Genomic DNA, 8,610 nt, shown 5'->3' on the forward strand with positions numbered 1-8,610 from the left:
CTGAGCCTTCAAAGTCTTGATAGTATTGAGTTAAAGGTCATTGATTTTTATTTTTTGTTTTTCAATAAAAGAGAGGAGGAAACTTATTAAAATTGGGTAGCAGAATGTGGATTCACATTATTAAATTTCTATGAATAGTTGCACTTTTTCTATGAATTGAAAATGACACAATTTCGATTTGACTACTCTTTTTCCTTTCTAGCTTCTTTTTCATTCATTATCATATGGGACATCCAACAAAAACTCAAATTTCAGGTCTAATTTAAGTTGAGTGGTGCAAGAACGTTAAGAGTAAAACTAGATAGAATTTGACAAATCATATGCGAAAAAAAAGAGTATTTGATTTCTAGAAAATTCTGATCTACAAAGAGTAACAGAGTAGCTATGTGTATAGTTGTAACTAACTAGCTTACGTGAACTAAGAAACTAATAAACTAACTGACTAATATAGAAAGAACAAGTTATCAGCCAGCTATAATCAGCTACATATTTCTCCACACACCCGCTCCCCTTTGAAGAACTAGAAGATGGTGATTAAACAATCCCAGCTATGAAATCAACTCTGAATGATGATGACGCAAGAGGGCTTTAGTAAGCAAATCAGCTAACTGTCGGCCAGTATCAACACAACTTGTTTTTAGAAAAGCCGCTTTGAATGTGATCTCGAACCAAATGACAATCCAGCTTAATGTATTTTGTAGGCTCATGAAACACTGGATTACTAGAAATATACAAATCAGCTTGGCTATCATAGTGACGAGTAGCCTGTGAGAAATGCACGCCAAAATCCTTCAACAATATCTGTAACCAAATTAGTGTTAGCAAGCATTAATGCACAATAAATTGAGCAGAAAATTAAACCCCAAAATTCAACTTTAATTAATTAAGGAATGGTGGAATTTAAAATTTTATCATCTAGCAAATTACCTCAAATTATTTTGAGAATTTGCTAACCACCGGGCCTAGTTGTAGCAAACCACGAGCCGTCCATTCGGCCTCTAATGGTATCCACATAAGCCGGTTGTGAGGAAATTCTCCAAAACTCCTTTTAGAGAATTTGTAATTTTGAGTGTTAGCTCTAGTAGAAGGAAGCTCTCTCTAGCAAGAATGGAAGACAAGCTTCCTTTTATAGAAGGCAACTTTTTATAATTGCAAATTTAACCCTTTAAATTTATTAATTATAAATTAACCCCTATAGGAATTAAATTTACATAATTAATTCCTATAATTCTTGAAACTTTAAATTAAGTCCATACTTAATTATTAGGACATTAAGCAGTCTACATAAAATTTATGCTTTAGTCCATAAGCTTTCAGAATTATTTTATTTTATTTCTATCAAGTCCAACTTGATAACCTAATTTAATTCCTCACTTATAGCCTTTATGTGTGTCACTCATTAGGTTCTTAATATGCTGGCAATAACTATAATTAAATAGAATTAACGCTTTAATTTTATTATTAATTCATAATTGATTAATTATATTTGTAGATCATTATCGACATCTAACAATGTGTAATGACTACTCAAATATTAGAACTTGTCAAAGTAGTTCGATTAACCTTTCTGTGATTAATCTGTCAGTACAATTAATATCCCTTCATTATAATATTTCGATTTATATATTGATGCATAGAAAGTGTCTGCTATGTATAAATCATTTATGTCTTTCTAGTGTGATTGATTAATTAAATAAGATCTTAATCTTATTTTACCCTGCACAAGGATTTAACAATCCACACTAGTAAAAAACAATTGAAATATTTTCCCTAATTACCTAAGGTGATGTATTCCATATTGATAATCAAATATCTACATATAGTTCATACTATATCTAACGGCTGCCACATTTGTTATCTTTATATAGAATGATTATAACATCCCGAGAATTCCAAGCTCTGAATAGTACTATTTTCGATCTATGAATAGTATTATTCAAAGCCAGCTCAAGGACTAAAATTAGATAGAAATTAATTAAGATAAGAAGAATAAAAACCGAAGTGACCATCGGGTTATGGACTTAATCGGTGTTATTGAAAAAGATGGACTATAACATGATGAAGGGTATTTTGATTAATTCACTTAAAGAGTTGACTTTTGACCAAAATGTCAATTAAATTAATTGAGATTGATGTATCGGAATGGGACTTAATTAACCGAAAGGGTATAAAAAATTAGACTTTATAATTAGAATTAGAAATTAATAATTAGAATATTATAAAATTTAATAATTATAATTAGAATTATAACTAAATTTATTTAGATATTTATATAAATAAGACAAGAATATTAATTTAAATGCCAACTTATTAGAACACCTCGTCACCACCTTCATTTCATCTTCTTCTTCTTCCCATCTCCCTTTGTCATCCCACTCTCTCTCTATTCCTCCATTAGAGCTTCGTCTTCCAAGCCCTAAAAAACATAAATTTTTCCCTAATTAAGAGAAATTAAGAGAAAATCTTGTATCAAGTCTTGATTTGAAGAAAGCAAGTAAGGATTCTAAGGAATTTGGAAGATTGGTGAAGAAGAATTGTTGACCAATTGAGGTAAGTTATGATTTAAGTTTAGTTAGTTGTGAATTAATGGAATTCAAGTTTGATTATGGAGATTACTATAAATATTGATTGAAATTATAGATGTTATTGGAGGAAGGGATTTTGGTTTGGGGGAGAATAAGAAGGAGAGTCCAGTTTTTGGTGGATTGAAGGTTGATTGAAGTCGATCAGGACTTATAATCAAGGTTAGTGCTAAGAAATTTCATGAATTTTTAAAGTTATTACTAATCAAGTTAGGGTTTTATACAAATAGGGTTTTCATTGTATGAAGCCTATTTAATGCTATTATGTTTGTATTATAATTATTTGATGTGTATTTATTGAGAAACATTAAATGATATGGTGAAGAAATTAAATGAGTTGGTATTGTGCAATTAAATATGAATCTGGATAGCTTGAGTCTAATGGGGTTAAATGCTCATAACTTGAGCTACATAATTCCAATTGATATGAAACCAAACGCAAATTAAAGATAAGACAATATACTAAAATTTTCATGAAGAATGTTTAACTTGAAACTGACTGGAAGATACCTGAATTAGGGCTGGAATCCAGCAATGCAAAACTGAAACATTGAAAAATGACTAAATGAATAGTATGCACGAAATTTAGCATAACTCACTCTACAAAACTCCAAATTGAGTAATTCTTAAACATATGTAATCATGAGACGTAGAGGAACAATTCATATGAAGACTATGATGCTAAATTATGATTGTAACCTATTCAAATTTGCTTGACAAAGTGAGTATAGAAATCTGCCTGGATTCTATAAGTGACCTAAAAACTGGGAATTGGTCATCGGAACAGTTTTGGGAAAATAGCCATAACTCAAGCTACACAAATACAAATTGAATGATTCTAAAGCCAAAATAAACATAAGACATAAATCTACAATTCTCATGAAGAAGGTATGGCCTAATTCCTGCTATACCTTAGCCAAATTTATTAAGGAAATTGAGGTACTAAATCTGAAATTTATGAAATATAAGCATAATTGTTTAAAATATGAATTGTGATTAATGCCAATGGCATGTGAAGGATGAATGGCATGTGAAATTGTGTTTGGGACCTATGTTTTCTGTCACACCTTACCTCTCTGTAAGGCATAACATGATCCCGTAGAATACCTAATGAACTACCGAATTTCACTTACCGATAACTCATTAAGTACCTTACAAGTGATTTTAAAACAATTTTCTTACTTTTATAAGTGGTGAGCATTTTCTACTAGGTATTAAAATATTTAATTAGAGTTTGAAAACTAGTTAAAATTTTTGTCCCATTTTATTTTTCCGTAAATTTTATAAAAATTCCAGCAGAGTATCGTCTGTATTTTGAGAAAACAATTCTTCAAATACCTGTAAAGAGCACTTCCAATAATTTATCTCAACAACTTCATCAATTCCACAACCATTCCAACCAATTTCAACATCATTTCTTAATTTCCAAAATTCAACAATCATCAAAATACTATTAATCAATTTCATTCAAATTAAAACAAAATACTTCCATTCATATTTGATTAAAGATAAAACAATTTGTATACATCATTACAAAAATTTACACTAAGAGAAATTCAAACTAAAATTTATTATAAACTTTATACAAACTGCTCAAGACCAGTTTTACAAGTCCATACCTTTTCATACATTACATACATCAAAATAAATTTTTACAGTCAGGGTATAAAATATACCCGATAACTTCAAGCAGGTAGCTCCTCAATCCTCAGCAGCTCAGTTTGCTGCTCCTCTAGTCTCTAAATCTGCGACAGCAACAATAGCCATCGCTGAGTACTAGGACTCAGTGGTGCACAACATACTAAAATAATCTTTATGCAGAATTTAAATCATATTTATTCAAAAATTGGACTGAACATGAGCGTTGAACACAAAACATGAATTATGAGATTTTAATCCAAACAATTTCATTTCGAAGTGTCAAAACCAATTTCACAAAACCCACAGTTATATCATGCCATTCGAAACAAATATAATCTCAATAGCCAGAGGCTAAGGAGAAGTCACATCACAAGGCTAGCTAGCTCAAATATATGGATATCTATTCAATTTTTTTTTTCTACTGGCACACACCTCAACACTTCAGCCAGAGAAGGAATCAAAATTTGAAACTGATTATCCCCACTAGTCATGCTAGTGAGGTGTTCAAATATATGGTCATGACACTGTAGTTTCAAAACGTATCTTAACAATTTACTAAACAATGCCATTTCAAATATACACAAATAACTTTCAACAATTTAAATCAAAAGCATAACTAACATTTCATCATAATGATGTCACAATTCAATATTTCAAATGTCACACCCTACCCCTCTGTAAGGCATAACATGATCCCGTAGTATACCTAATGAATTACCAACTTCGTCTACTGATAATCCATTAAATACACTACAAGGGATTTTAAAACTTTTCTTACTTCTTTTTATAGTGGTGAGCACTATTTACAGGTGTTAAAAACCTTTTTGAACTGAAGTAAAACAACTAACACACTTGGACTATTAATAATTTCTGTAAAAATTTTAGCAGAGTGCCATCTGTATTTTGGACAAAACAGTTCTTCAAAAACCTGTAAAAAGCACTTCAATATTTTTCTCAATCTCAAACTCCAACATAATTCAACACAATATGTTTTTCAACTCAAATCCACAATAATTTTTCAAAGACTGAGATAAAAGAAATATAGTTCAAAATTTACAAGCCAAAATAACTCATAATTTACTTTACAACTTCAATATACAATTTTAATTTACAACTGCTCAAAACCAAGAACAATATATACATACAGTGAACATACATTACAGTACAAAATGCAAAATGTGGTATACTCAATATACCTGATGATCTCTCAATGTAGTACTAGCAAATTTAGTCTCACGCTCTGTCGATCAATCTACTGCGATAAAGAATGAAAAGCTATCGCTGAGTAAAATTTACTCAGTGGTGCATAATAACAATTTGAAATGCGATATATATAAATATTTTATTGATAATTCACAAATCAAATAGTTCACAAAATTTACAAAGTTCATATAATACAAATTTGATCAAATAACTGAGTAACACAGTTTTGCCAATCAATAACACAATTTGATCAAATAACTGAATAATACAGTTTTGCCCATCAATAACACAATTTGATCAAATAACTGAATAATATAGTGTTGCTGATCAATATCACAATTTAAGCCATGACACAATTTTTCCACACATACCGTGTTGTACACCACGACAAGACACACTCACCCCAATAATCGAAATCAATGAGGGAGGAAGCTAGCTGAATAATGAGTACTCATCCACACTCACCTCAGACTGGCAAGTCAAAGAGGGAGGAACATAATCACACTCACCCCAGACTGATAAGTCAAAGAGGGAGGAATATAATAACAGTGTCATGCCAAGTGTGAATCAAAACAATTTAAAATCATAATATTTCATACAAACCATAAATCACATTTTATCTCAAAATTTCCATTTGCAAAGTTGGCAACACAATAATTTCCAAATAATATTCCCAAAACCAAAGCAATAAAAAATTATTCATAACTCATTTCTCCAAATAAATTTGCTAGTAAAAGCAGTGAATATAAAAGTATTGTGCACAGACACAATTTAAAACTATAATGTTCAATTAAATTTTTAAGTAGAAAATGAGAAGTCAAAATTATTGTGCACAAACATAATTTAAAACAATGACATACAAATAATCATAATTTATTTCAATTGAAAAATTCAAAAGAAATAACTATTGTGCACAAACATAATTTAAAACAATGACATACAAATAATCATAATTTATTTTAATTGAAAAATTCAAAAGAAATAACTATTGTGCACAAAACTCTGATAACTGTCTCCTGGCCTTGACTCAGTGTTTCCTTCCCTTTTCCTGAGTCTTTGCTAACTGAGAAACACAATTTGAAGTGTTTCAGTACTCATTTAAACTGTCTCTAACGATAATGCTCGATAATTAATTCACTGAATTCTATTATTTGCTTAGTCAACCTAATATGTTGACCCTAAATGCGTTCTAGGTAAATTAGGTTTTAATGTTACTAATTTGTCACATTCAATAGTCTTTTAGGGTTGGTACATGTTACCAAATTCATTTCCTTGTATATTGTATTTTCTTGCAATTTGCTGGATTCTGGGATACTAGTTTGACCTAGCTGGGCGACCTAGTTCCCTCTGTTTTCGGGTTTCGGTCAAAACTACAAACTTGTAGATCTATGTCTTATTGCACACGGGGCAAAATTTCAGGTCATTCTGAGTTATGTAGACTAAGTTATGGTCATTTTACTATTGCTGGTCGAAATGCATCAAAATTGGTCACTTTAGGTCAATTTTGGTTCGGCTAGTTTTTGGACCCGAACTTGTGCAAGCTGTTTGACTTGCTTATGGTCATTTCTGGGCTTTGGTGTCCTCATAAGACTTGTAGATATAGGTCTTAACTATTCATGGTCAAACTTTCAGGTCAATTGGACCTGTTTTGAGTGAGTTATGGCCAAAACACTAACTGCTGCCCAAATGGTCAATTTTCAGGCCTCATTTGCACTTAATCCGGATTTGGTCATTTTTCAAGCTACCTTGCAAGCAGAATTTTGGTAAGCTTCCTTCATGAAAGTTGGCACATTTTGTGCCTAGTTTCACCTCCAATTGGTCTCATACCAATTGGAGCCACACTCTTAAGGTTTTAAACCCAAAACACAAACTGCCCTATTACATTTTGTTTATACTCATCAAGATCACCTTTAACACTTACCAAACTTCACCTTCATGCCAATTCTGGTTTGTACCCTAACCTAAACATATTTTACCACATATTTTTGATCATTTTGGCAGCTTACAATCACATTCAACAGACACCATAAAGTGCAGAATTTGTCAAACTCATTTACAACAATTTAATCACCTATTCATGCTCATTTACATGTCCAACTTCACACCATCACACATATACCCAAACTGCCATAACAATTAACACAATTCAACATTAATATTCCATAATCCAAATGTGAAATAATATCCTTATGGTTCACCAAACCAGGCTGCCGATTCATGCATTACATTCCCTAAATTTTCAAGCACTCAAATTTCAATACACATTCACATATACTAAGTATACATCACCCAAATAATTTCCTACATGCATAAACATTTAATCAATCCTTTAATCTACCATTTACAAGAAAAAGTATACTGTCTTCAAGGAGTTTCCATGGCTGCCAAAAGTACACATCCCCATTCAACATCAAACCTCAAAAATCTCTCCATAAATCAAATACCCATAACATCCTTACAAACTTTAACAAAACAATAATAAAAAAACACAAACTTACCTATTGATGAGGCTTGTTAAATCTTCACCAAACTCCTTAAATTTAGTATCTACTTCTTCCTTGTGAGGTGGGGATCAAGATTGGTGAAGTGACTTTGGTGTTTGGAGGTGAGAATGATGGATATTAGGAGCTCTCTCAAGTTTCGACTATGGAGGTTTTGATGGGTTTCATTTCGGCATGGGAGGAGGAAGGTTGAAGATGAAATGTTTAGGGGAAGGACACCTGCCCATATGATGTTCATTTAATCCCCAAAGTGCTCCACTAACCCATTTTAACTATATTATATGTTTTAAATGTTAATTACCCAATTTGAACCCTATTTTTGCTATTTACATTAGGTACCACTAAATTTTACCCAATAGCCATCTTACAATAGTCATACGTTTATTTTCTCCTTTCTATATGATCGTATAATCTTCTTTTCCTTAAATTTGTATAAGACTTTTAACAATCTAATACAACGTTTAATTTGTTTGTATAACACCAATCTTCTCTTACTATTGTCTTGTCTAATATTTCGGTTCATGTTCCTTCTTGAATGACCCTTGAGGTCATGTTAGAATGATTTATCTAGTCGTTGGTCCTCTGACCATTCTAGTCAATAGTCTTCCTCACATTCGTAACTTTTTTTTTTTGTTATATCTGAACCAACTGTTTGAATTTTTACTTTTACGTCCTCTTGCCTT

The sequence above is a fragment of the Hevea brasiliensis genome, chromosome 7 (genome assembly GCF_030052815.1).
Source record: "Hevea brasiliensis isolate MT/VB/25A 57/8 chromosome 7, ASM3005281v1, whole genome shotgun sequence".
Classification (NCBI taxonomy): domain Eukaryota; kingdom Viridiplantae; phylum Streptophyta; class Magnoliopsida; order Malpighiales; family Euphorbiaceae; genus Hevea; species Hevea brasiliensis.